General features: G+C 48.4%; 1 protein-coding gene across 1 annotated transcript in view; it reads right to left on the bottom strand.

Annotated features, from left to right (window-relative positions):
* The window catches only part of STARD3NL (STARD3 N-terminal like), a 132,153-nt gene extending 129,280 nt beyond the window's left edge, over positions 1-2,873 (bottom strand). Inside the window, exon 1 of the mRNA XM_063922523.1 lies at positions 2,797-2,873. The gene's annotated coding sequence lies outside the window, so the exon portion shown is untranslated. The remainder of the gene's footprint in view (positions 1-2,796) is intronic.
* Positions 2,874-12,946: the final 10,073 nt, after the last annotated feature.

Here is a 12,946-nt window from a genome sequence, read left to right as displayed (position 1 = left end):
GCGCGCCAAGCTCCCACATACATGCAGCACTACAGGGTGCAGGGAGCGGGGGGGCCCTGGGCAGCTAATAAATCCTCAGTGGACATCTGGCAAGAGGGGACAGTAGTGCCGAGGCACTGTCCCAAAACCCCCGCCAGTATAATCATACAAGAAGTGGGACGGAAGCGCGCCATTAAGGGGGCGGAGCTTCGTCCTCACAGCTCACTCGGCACCATTTCTCTCCATCAGGGTGCAGAGACGCTGGTCCTTCCTTCACACTGACAAGTATCAGGGTGCAAAACGGGGGGGGGGGGGGGGGGGGCACTTGGTACATTTGGTGCAATATGCTTTATATAAAAAGCACTATAGGTCTGGGGCGTTTATTGGGTGCTTCAGAACCGCTGTTTGGGCGCTGGGGTGTGCGCTGGCAAATCCCCTCTGTGTCTCTCTGACTGGCTTTACTGTGGGTCTGTCCCCTATATGCCCGGTGTGTCTGGGCGTGTTTGGTGCACGTGTGTCGACATGTCTGAGGCTGAATGCTCTTCCCAGGAGGAGGCTGTATTAGGGACACAAACGGCTGCAGGGATGACCCTGTCGGCACCGCCGATGCCGGATTGGATAAATGTGTTGAACGCCTTGAATGCTAATGTGGCTCTTATTAGTAAGAGGCTAGATAAGTCTGAGTCTCAGAGCCAGGCATGGAAGAAATCTGTAGAAGATATGTTATTGCAAAGTCAGGTCCCCTCAAGGTCACAGAAACGTACGCTGGCCCATTTGGCAGACACTGATACCGACACGGATTCTGATTCCAGTGTCGACTATAGCGATTCCAGATTAGATCCAAAATTGGCAAAAAGCATTCAGTACATGATTGTGGCGGTTAAAGAGGTACTTCATATCACTGAGGACCCGGCTGTCCCTGATAAAAGGGTCTGTATGTATAAGGAAAGGAAACCTGAGGTAACGTTTCCTCCCTCTCATGAACTGAACACGCTATTTGAAAAACTCTGGGAAGCTCCTGACAAAAAGTTTCAGATTCCCAAAAGAATTACGGTAGCTTATCCGTTTCCCTCGGCGGATAGGGAAAAGTGGAAGTCACCCCCCTGTCACGTTTGTCTAAAAAGGTGGCTCTCCCGTCCCCTGACACGGCGGCCCTTAAGGATCCTGCGGATCGTAAACAGGAAACTACGTTAAAGTCCATTTATGCGACCACAGGTACACTACTCAGACCTGTCATGCGTCTGCGTGGGTAAGTAGTGCTATCGAAAAGTGGGCAGACAACTTGTCTTCTGAAATAGATACCCTAGATAGGGATAGCGTCCTCTTGACACTGGGTTATATCAAGGACGCTGCAGAATACCTTAAGGAAGCTGCAAGGGATATTGGTCTTTTGGGATCTAAGGCAAATGCCATGGCGGTCTCAGCTAGACGAGCGTTGTGGATACACCAATGGAATGCTGATGCTGATTCCAAGAAAAGTATGGAATCTCTTTTAATACCTACCGGTAAATCCTTTTCTCTTAGTCCGTAGAGGATGCTGGGCGCCCGTCCCAGTGCGTACTATACAGGGGCGGATTGGGATCGAAAACCAGCCCGGGAAATTTATGGAAGCAGCCCTCATGAAGGGGGGTGAGGGGGGGCTGTTGAGGGGGAGGAGTCTGTTGAGTGGGAGGGATTACTGCTCAGAAAGCCTGATTATAGAAAGCACTTAGAGCGTGCCGTTGGCGCGCCTCAAAATTTTAGGGGTGTGGCTTCATGGGGGAAGGGGCATGGCCACATAATACCGCCAATTCACATTACACCACACAGTAGTGCCGCTTATAGACATTGCACCAGAAATAACCTCCTATACACACTGCGCCAGGAAGAGCACGTTATACATATTCCGCCAGATAGAGCACGTCTACACTTTGCGCCAGGTAGAGAACGGTATACACTTTTTACCCCAGGCAGAGAACATTATACACATTGCCCCAGGTAAAGCACATTATTTTCGGGCTTGAAACGATGATAAAAAAATAAATATAGTATATATATAGTATATGACAGACCGCAATAATGAACACCACACAGGAGGTATGTTTCAACATTTCAATGCCTTAACATAATATATGGCATTTTCATCAGGTAGTCATATACAGTATGTTTAGGCAATGAAACGTTGAAACTTACCTCCTGTGCGGTGTTCAATATTGTGTGGAGTGCCGCTGTCTGTCACATACTATATATCCTTCTACTGCGGGAAACCAGCTAAGTAATGGTGACATATGGAGTGCGGTTAACGCTGCCGCGATCGGAGCTAAACACCGCTCACGGCAGCCGGCCAGCATGAGGGATAACGGCGGCCACTGAGGGGACGTCAGGATCAGCCAAATGGCATCTGGTCCGGCATCCTGGCATGCCAATCTGCCGCTGATTACAGCGTACGCAGGTGCCTATACCCCTTTTCTTTACTCGGTACGCTCTTTGAAGCCTCACCTTTCCCTTTAGTCTTTATTCTCATTTACTCTCCCTTTCTTTTCTAGATCATCTCACTCACTTTTCTTCCTTTCTCATCTCTCAGATAACATACTGACCTTGACTCTTCTAACCTCTCACACAGAGCATCTCACCATACACAGAGCATCTCACAATACACAGAGCATCTCACTATACACAGAGCATCTCACTAGCTTTCTTTTCTCTATCACCTACTTTTCTTTGCTGCCTCAGGTGCCCTAGTTTTTTCTTTCCCTCCACTGTCATTCCTAACTCACATTCCTCTCTTCACTCTCACTTATCCTTATACCTTTCTGCACTGCAGCTTACTGTACTCACTACTAATCTCTTCTTCTGCCTCACGTCTTCCTCACATTCTCCAAGTCTCTGTAGTGTGTAGTTAAATGGAAGCAGACAGTTCTGTGCAGAGTGCTGATCCCGCCCCCTGTCGTCATGAAGAGGGCGGGGCTTACAGTGAGGAAGTGCTGCACACTGACAGCTCACCGAGCACGAGCAGCTCTACACAGCCTGCAGCTAAACAGACTATGAAAGGGGGCTGTTTCTCAGCGCTACCCGATCGGAGCTAAGCTCCGATCGCGGTAGCCGGCCTGGTGGAGGAGAAAGTCGGCCCACTGAGGGGACAACGGGGCCAGCCTACCAGGAACTGGCATGGTGTCCCGGCGTCCCAATCCGCCCCTGGTACTATATCTGCAGTTATTAGTTGTGGTTACACACATGTTGTGTTACGTTTATAGTCAGCCTGTTGCTGCAAGTGTTCATGCCGTTGGCCTGTGTTCTGTTGAATGCCACGTTGTGCTGCATGCTTGAGGTGTGAGCTGGTATGAATCTCACTTTAGTTTAACAATAAATCCTTTCCTGGAAATGTCCGTCTCCCTGGGCACAGTTCCTATAACTGGAGTCTGGAGGAGGGGCATAGGGGGAGGAGCCAGGTCACACCCTTTCAAAGTCTTAAAGTGCCCATGTCTCCTGCGGATCCCGTCTATACCCCATGGTTCTATGATGACCCCAGCATCCTCTACTGACTAAGAGAAAAGGATTTACAGGTAGGTATTAAAATCCTATTTTTTTGTTGCGATGGTAGTGGTTTTACCATTCGATGGTGGCGTTCCAATGTTTGCCACCATCTAATGGTAAACATTTGATGGTGTAGCAATTTTCCCTCCCCAAGTCCCATCGCTGGCCGCCATACTGCAGAGGGTGGCACATGTGCAAACAGGACTATTTTTGTGCATGCGCTAATCATGATTTTTTTTCTTCTATCAAATTGTTTTGATGCAATGGTCGGTTACCATTGTATCGAAAGATTTGATGGCAGAAGCCCAGCCATCATTTGATGGGTGGCTTCCGAAGTCCATCCCTACCTCAAACCTCAAATTCCCATACTCCCCAGCAGTTCCCATTTCAGAAAGGGGCTGACAGAGGAACTGATTGAGCACTGGGCAGTGACAGAAGTGAGTGCGCAAAAGGCACGCTTTTGGCCCTGATTTTGTGTGAATATATCTTTACAGGTGTCATTTTTTTGTGTGCAGCAGGTTACATTGGTTTCCACAGTGAAACAGGGTGTAGAGTGGATCTTGATCCAGAGGCACCAACAGGCTAAAGCTTTAGGCTGTCCCAGGATGCATTGGGGCCTCCTCTATAACCCCGCCTCCAGGCACTGTGAGCTTAGTTTCAGTTGGTGTTTGCAGCAGCAGGTCACTTAACAGGTGGGCTGCACTGTGCAGCCCTGAAAAAGCTTTTTCTGACAGAAAATGTCTTCAAAACTGGGCTGCCAGCGCTGTATGTGATGGTGACACTTCAGTGCTGCAGCTCCATCACCTCCCAAGCGGCATCGCATACTTCCGCGGCCTGTCCCCGGGTACTTGCGGCGGAGACGCTCCGGCTTTAGGCACACGGTTGCAGTCACTGTCCTGGTTCGTGTGGCTGCTACGGGGAGGAGGTAAGAGGGTCCCCCAGGTGGCACCTGCCATTAAATCGCGATCCGTCCGTAACCTAGGGAAACGGGTTGCGGCGCTGGCGTGGACACTGTAATCGAGCAGGGACCCCACTAGACTTCCAGGGCAATAGAGCACAGGTCGGGTGTACTAACCCCATTTTATAAGGCTCACTAGTAAATGGGGTGGAAGTCCAGCATAGGAGAGCCGCCGCTCCACGGCCCAGGGTGCCATCTACTGCAGATTTTCCCGCCCTGGAGCTGCCTCACACTCTCTCTCCCTGACTGAGACGCCTGACGCCATTTTCTAAGCATAGTTGCGGCTGGTCTCTGGGACTGCAGGGCAAGGTCTCCCTTGTAAAGCCTCCTGTATACAGTGCTGTGACTTTACAAACATTTGAGTATTCTACATGTCTTTATACAGACAGCGTTAGTTAAGAAAAAGTGTACCTATCACAGGATATATTGTACGAGTATTCTGATATATACATTCGGTCTAGGACCGTGCTGTTGTTATATATATATATATATATATATCTGTACATATACTAGTCAGTGCATACCTCCCAACTGTCCCTATTTTCGCTGGACAGTCCCTGTTTTTGGGACTGTCCCGCAGTTCCTCCTGTGGGCCACAGTGTGTGTGTGGGGGAGGCAGTTGAGAGGCTCCTGCACTCGCTGCTCTGCTTAGCAGAGCAGCGGTGAATAGACGCTGTGCGCATGCGCTCAGCGTCTATTCAGTGGGGACAGGAGGAGAGGGGGCATGCCAGCAGCTCACAGAGCGCTTGGCATGCCCCCTCAGTGACGAAAAAGGGGGCGCGGCTCACGGCAGCGGCCCTCCCACAAAGCCACACCCACTTTTCCATAGACCATGCCCCTTTCTGGGCAGACGCGCCCAAATGTCCCTCGTCACAGCAGCCAAAAGTTGGGAGGTATGCCAGTGCAGTTTTATTGTCAAATTATCTGCATTGCCTGTGACTGTGTGTGCCTGTATTTGCTGTGTGGTTTCACTTTCAGTGTTTCCCAGATATAGCTATCACTATATTCTGTACCCTAGTGGACTAGGTGCGTCAGGGTCATACATATAGTGCATCACAGTATATCACGTGTATTCTACTGTGTACTCAGTCACATAATTCCGCATTTAATTGCTGGTGTTATATACTGTGTCTACAGTCACATACTAACGGATTTATTTGCAGGCATTGTACTCTGTCTATGCAAAGAAAATTATACCAAGGTATAGTTGGGCGCTAAAGACATGGATTGCTTTACTATGCAGCAGCCTCAAACAGAATGGGAAGTCACTCCCACAATAAACATATTTCTTATAGAGGGAGAGTAAATCAGCTGACATGTGCAACCAGGAACAGTTCCTATGACAATGGGAGCACAACAAGTCTGATGATTGGTCAGACGTGCTCTATAAACAGTATATCAATGTTTAGTTAGGTTTCTTAGCAACACCTATGAATAAGATTATTAAATTATATTAATAACTACATTTCTCCCAGTTTATATTCATGTTTATACAAATGGGTCTGTCTCCTATATATTTTTAAATTGTTTTTAAAAGTATTTTTATGGATTAACCTAAGCATGTGACCAGGTGCCAATTAGATACCATATTGAATGGGGTATATAAACCCCATGAACACAAGCCATCTATACCTTTGAAAAAGCTGCAAGCTGAATGCAGCAAAACGCGTAAGGTACCTTGATTACCAAGTCAGGAACACTGGAGCTAAACTACCGGACCATCCCCTGTAGCAACAACACTTCACCCCATTCTGAGAGGACCGCAGCACAAGCCTAAAATGGAGCAATATATACACTGTGATGCATGAGGAGCTTACCCCAAAGGGACTATTGGAGCCAAATTTTCTCTAATGGTGAACTGCCACACATCTCCTATTGAACTCTCATCTGTATATGGGACATTGCTTTTTGGATCGGTGCAATTGACACAGGGGTTAAAATAGGAACGGACCACTCCAGTACAGATATTTTCCAGTTCCAGACGTTTATGAAGGGTCATTTCATTATAACCCAGTGTATGAATTCATACTTTTTAATATATATATATGTGACATGTATGTCTTTTTTATGTTATTTTTTATTAAATTGCTCTATTAGAGAATTTCTATTTGTGCTTAGACATTGTTCATTTAATATTGTACTATAGCGCAGCCTCCACTTTAATGTTGTTTTTATTGTACTCTGTCTGGCTTTATCGTACTAAGGCCCTCATTCCGAGTTGATCGCTTGCTAGCTACTTTTTGCAGCCATGCAAATGTATAGTCGGCGCCCACGGTGGAGTGTATTTTCGCTTTGCAAGTGTGCAATCGCATGTGCAGCCGAGCGGGACGAAAAAGTTTTTTGCAGTTTCTGAATAGGTCTGAACTTACTCAGCCCTTGCAATCACTTCAGCCTGCCCGGTCCCGGAATTGACGTCAGACACCCACCCTGCAAACGCCTGGACACGCCTGCATTTTCACTACCACTCCCAGAAAACGGTCAGTTGACACCCATAAACGCCTTCTTCCTGTCAATATCCTTGTGATCGGTTGTGTGGAATGGATTTGTCACTAGAAGCATTGCACAGCAACGATGCTGTTTGTACCCGTACGACACGTGTGCCTACACGGTGCATACACATGTGCAGTAGTAACATGATCACTGCCCTGCGAAAAACGTCAGCGAGCGATCAACTCGGAATGAAGGCCCAAGTCGCTCTGTTGTTGCATTTGTGTACAATGTCTAACAAGAAGGGCAGTAAGTCTGTGGACGCTCCTGCATCATGCAGAGCATGCGCCAAAGATTTACAAGAGGGGGAAGCTGTGTAGGATGGTTTGTGTACTATGGGCCTAATTCAAACCTGATCGCTGCTGTGCATTTTCGTACAGCAGCCTATCAGGTCTGAACTGCGCTGGCGCAGGCCAGACAGCCGTCTCAGCTCTGCGATCGCCTCTGATTGACAGGCAGAAGCAGTCACTGGGCGGGTGGGAGAGGGATAGCGGCGTTTGGCTGCCGTTTTAGGGGCACAGTCCGGGCAACGCAGGCATGCCCGGAACGTGCAGGGGCGGGCCACGGCGGCTGCGTGATGTCACACGCAGCCGCTGCGACCCGGACATCGATGAGTAGCTCCCTGCCAGTGCACATGAGCTGCACTGGTAGGGAGCTAATCTTCAAGTACAAAAGCATTGCCGCTGTGCGATGCATTTGTACTTGTGCGGGGTAGGGCAAAACATGCAAGGTGGACTAGCCCTGTGCTGGGTGTCCCCCCGCATGTCAGGGAAGCTGATCATAGATGTGCTAAATTTAGCACATCTACGATCAGGTCTGAATTAGGCCCTATGTGTCATACATCTCCCAGTCAGTCAGCAGCTCCTGTACCCAATCAGGAGCCACCCTGGGCTGCATTCACAAACCTACTGGGTACTCTGGTGGAATGCCTTATGCCCCCTATGGGACCACCTGTGCCATGACAGCCACAAATTGTCCCTATGGTTAATCCGCCTTGGGCGGAAAATTTGTCTAACCAGTTGCAGCAATTAAATCATTACTTGGTCAGACATAAATCTACTCCAGGTCATTCTTGTGTCTCTGGGTCATCTAAGCGGGCTGCTTCCTCCTCACAATCCACTAATCTCTTAGATGTTTAATCTAAAGAGGAGGGGGAGCATACTGTCCTGTCAGACACTGAACCAGGTGTTTCTGATGAGGATTCTCCATTGCAAATTGATGTCCCTGCCCTTGTGGTTGCTATTAAGTAAATCCTACAAATCACTGATGATGAGGATTCCACTACTGTGGCTAAGAAAACTGAAATGTTTAAACGGCAGAAGGTGGTTAAAAATCTATTACCCCATTCTGACCATTTGATGGACATCAGGCAAAAGCCCTGGTCTTATCCAGGGAAGAAATTCCCTCTGTCTAAACGGGCCTTGGCTCACTATCCTCTTCCTGCAGAGTTATGTAACAAGTGGGAAAATTCACCGCCGGTGTATTCTCATGTCACTCGCCTAGTGGTGTCATCCACTCTGCCTGTCACCACTGCCACTTCACTGAAGGAACCGACAGATAAGCATGTACAGGGATGTCGGAAGTCTATTTACTCCCTTACACGAGCTGTACATAGACCCACTATTGCGGCGGGTATGGAACTCTAGGTTGACACCAATTAGGTCGACACCACTTAGATCGACACCAGTTGGTCGACACACCTTTGGTTGACACTTGAAATATGTCAACCTGGACAAAAGGTAGACATGAACAAGATTGACATGGAAAAAGGTCAACATGAGTTTTTTATGTGTTGTTTTCTCCGTAATGTGACCGGGAACCCCAATAAGTGCACCGTGTCACCTCGCATGGCTCGCTTTGCTCGCCATGCTTTGGGCAAGGTGCTTCGCTCTCGGCACAGGTTACCATTCCCAATTGTAGTCCATGTGGATGGTAAAGTATGAAAAAGTTTAAAAAAATAGAAAAAATGTGAAAAACTCATGTCTACCTTTTTCCATGTCGACCTAAGGTGTGTGAACCAATTGGTGTCGACCTAAGTGGTGTCGAACTTTTTGGTGTCGACCTGGAGTCTAGATACCATTGCGGCCTCTTGGGCTGCAAAAGGAATTGAAGCAAATGAAATTCAGGCATTAGAGGAAGAGCTGCCCGAGGATATATCTGACAATGCCAGACAATACCTGTCTCATATTACCGCTGCCACCTATTACATTCAGAAGGTGTCCTTTGAGGCGGGTGTGCTGGCATCCAAGGCGTCGACTACGTCTATCCTGGCTCGCCGTATTCTGTGGTTGAGGTCATGGAAGGTGGACCTAGACTCCAAAAAGACCTTGGAGGTACTCCTCTTTAAAGGGGACATTTTGTTGGGGGAAGACCTAAATAAAATTGTGTCTGAATTGGCGGCTGCTAAGACTGCCTTTCTCCCAAATACTAATCCTTCTGCACAGAAGGCTAAAGGTAACACTTTTCATTCCTTTCGGCCTCAAGGGAAAGCAAAAGGTCAGGCATACCCGAGACAATCTCATGCTCCCAAAACCACTAAGCCCAAGGCAAAGCAGTACATGGGGGGCCCATCTGCCTGCTTCCAAACAAGACAAGCCTGCCGCATGATGGGGCAGGCCTTCCCCTTGGGACCCAGGTTGGGAGGCCAACTTCTGCAGTTCACCCAGGTCTGGTTAAAGACCACTTCAGATGCATGTGTTCTGGAAGTTGTCTCTCACGGGTATGCAGTCTCCTTCAAGAGACCTCCCCCTCGCCAGTTTTGCACCACGGTTATCCCTTCGGCTCCATTAAAGGCGCAAGCTCTACAGAAGGTTGAGGGTTCCCTCCTGAATATAGGAGTGGTAGTGCCGGTTCCTCTGGCCAAGAGAGGCAGAGGTTACTACTCAACCCTGTTTCTATTTCCGAAACCCAGTGGGTCTTTCAGGCCTATACTCAACCTCAAATCACTGAGCAAGTTTGTGAGAGTGTCCAAGTTCTGTATGGAAACACTGCGCTCAATTGTACTGGCTATGGAACCCGGAGACTATATGGTATCCCTGGATACACAGCATGCGTACCTGCATATACCTATTGCCATGTTGCATCAGCAGTATCTGCAGTTTGCTATTAGCAACCTCCACTATTAGTTCCAGGCGCTACCATTTGGACTGGCTACGGCTCCCCGGATATTTACCAAGGTCATGGCCGTAATGACGGCCCATCTCCATCGCCAGGGAGTCAGAATCCTGCCCTGTCTGGATGACTTGCTGATTCTGGCAAACTCTCATGATGTCCTCAGTTATCTGCAACTGACAGTAAGCTTCCTACAAGCCCAAAGGTGGCTCATCAATTGGAAGAAATCCTCGCTGGTCCCAGCTCAGAGCATGGTGCACCTGGGGCACTCCTGGACACACACAGTCAATGACTGTTTCTGTCTCCAGAAAAAGTCCTGAGACTTCAAGACAGGATAAGATGTTTCCTTTGTCACCCCAGAGTGTCAATACACTCGGCAATGCAAGTACTTGGCCTGATGGTTTCAGCATTCGACATGGTAGAGTACGCTCAATTTCATTCTCGCCCTCTGAAGAGGTTAATCCTTTCCAAGTGGGACAGCCTACCTCATCGGATCAGATCTCACATGATCACTTTGACTCCGGAGGTTCCTCTGTCGCTGACCTGGTGGCTACAGGACTAACATTTGAGCAGGGGCCATCCCTTCTGGATCCCCTACTGGGTCCGGCTGACAACGGATGCCAGTCTGAGGGGATGGGGTGGGGTGTTGAAGCAACACCTTTTTCAGGGTTGCTGGACCAAGGAGGAGTCACTCCTCCCAATAAACATTCTGGAGTTGCGGGCGGTGTTCAATGCATTGACTCTCGTCCTGCCTCTGGTACAGAACAGGCCGGTTCAAGTATGGTCAGACAATGCCACTACGGTGGCATACATAAACCATCAAGGCGGCACTCAAAGCTGCATGGCTAGGATGGAAGTGTCAAAAATCCTTTGTTGGGCGGAGCACGATCTGCCAGCAATATTGGCAGTGTTCATTCCGGGCATCCTAAACTGGGAAGCGGACTTCCTCAGTTGCCAGGACGTGCACACCAGAGAGTGGAGTCTTCATCAGAAGTCTACTCCTAGTGGACAAGTGGGGCCTACCAGACGTAGACCTGATGGCATCTCGACACAATCACAAGGTACCGATCTTCGGATCAAGGACCAGGGATCCTCAAGCAGCATTTGTGGACACACTGGCAATTCCATGGAACTTTTGGCTGTCCTACGTGTTCCCTCCAGTGTCACTCCTGCCCAGGGTCCTGCAGAGGTTCAAACAAGAACAATTTCTACTTCTAGTCGCTCCAGCGTGGCCCAGATGGCATCGGTTCTCATACCTGCAGGGTCTATCAACAGAGCGTCCTCTTCTGCTTCCTCAGTGCCCAGACCTCCTCGTACAGGGCCCTTGTCTTTATCCGGACCTGGCCAGGCTGGCTTTGATGGTGTTGCTCTTGAAGCATCACTCCTGAGATCCAAAGGATTCTTTGAGGTGGTCATCCAAACTATGTTAAAAGCCCGTAAACCAGCTTCAGCTCAGATTTATTACAGATTCTGGAATTCTTACTTCACCTGGGGGTAAATTTACTAAGATGGGAGTTCTATTTAATATGGGATATTGCCCATAGCAACCAATCAGATTCTACTTCTCATTTATCTAGCACCTTCTACAAGATAATACATGTAATCTGATTGGTTACTATGGGCAACATCCCATCTTAAATAGAACTCCCATCTTAGTAAATTTACCCCCTGGTGTGCTAATAATAATTATGATGCATACAGATTCAGAACTTCCAGAATTCTGGCTTGTTTACAAAGAGGCCTGGACTTATGCCTTCGTCTGGCCTCCCTCAAGGTTCGCATATCTGCCTTGTCGGTATGGTTTCAGAGAAAAATTGCATCTATACCTGACGTTCATACATTCACTCCGGGTGTCTTATGGATTCAGCCTCCCTATGTCCCTCCTTTGGCTCCACTGGATCTGTCTGCTGTCCTGAATGCCCTGCAAAATTCTCCATTTGAACCTCTTGAGACAGTGGACCTTAAATGGCTCACGGCCAAGGTCTTGTTTTTACTGGCTGTTGCCTCTGCTAGAAGGTTGTCAGACTTAGGCGCATTGTCCTGTCGTCCACCCTTGCTAATATTTAATTCTGACTGGGCAGTTCTTAGAACTCGCCCAGGTTATTTACCTAAGGTGGTGTCATCTTTTCACTTTATCCAAGAGATTGTGGCTCTGGCCTTTATCTCTTCTGACTTGTCCTCCAAAGAGCGGTCTTTGGATGTGGTACGGGCTCTCCGTATATATGTGGAGAGGACTGCCTCTATCAGGAGATCAGATTCCCTTTTTGTCTTGTTTGGCTTTCACAACTGTGGCTGGTTTGTGAATAAGCAAACCTTGGCCAGATGAATTAGAATGGTGATTGCACAAGCTTATGCGCAGGCTGGTCTCACAGCTCCTCCTGCTTTTAATGCCCATTCTACTCAGTCTGTTGGACTTTCTTGGGTGGCTTGCCGTGGCGCGTCCACAGAACAATTGTGCAAGTCAGCTATGTCATCCTCTGTGAACACATTTATTGGTTCTTTGCCTTTGATACTTCCGCCTCCTAGGATGCTTCCATTGGACACTGGGTTCTCATACCCACTAAGGTGCGTCCCCTCCCTTGAGGAACTGCTTTAGGACATCCCCGATGTTTTCCCTGTGGAAACCAATTTAGCCTGCTGCAGAAAAGGAGTTTATGCAGTTATGGTGGACTTACCATTGTTAACTCTCTTTCTGCAAGGTACATTGGGTTCCACAGGGCGCCCACCCTGACGCACCTAGCTTCTATGAGTTTGTAGGTTATCTGTCTGTAGTGCCGAGAGGTCTTCTGATGCCCTGGATCAGTACATGCTGCATATAGAGGGATCAGTAATGTAGTGTAGGGAATAGAGGGGTCAGGGATATAGTGTAGGATATATAGGGTTGAGTAGTGTAGGGGA

Source organism: Pseudophryne corroboree, chromosome 5, assembly GCF_028390025.1.
Source record: "Pseudophryne corroboree isolate aPseCor3 chromosome 5, aPseCor3.hap2, whole genome shotgun sequence".
NCBI classification, from domain to species: domain Eukaryota; kingdom Metazoa; phylum Chordata; class Amphibia; order Anura; family Myobatrachidae; genus Pseudophryne; species Pseudophryne corroboree.
This window is presented reverse-complemented; position numbering and strand designations above follow the sequence as displayed.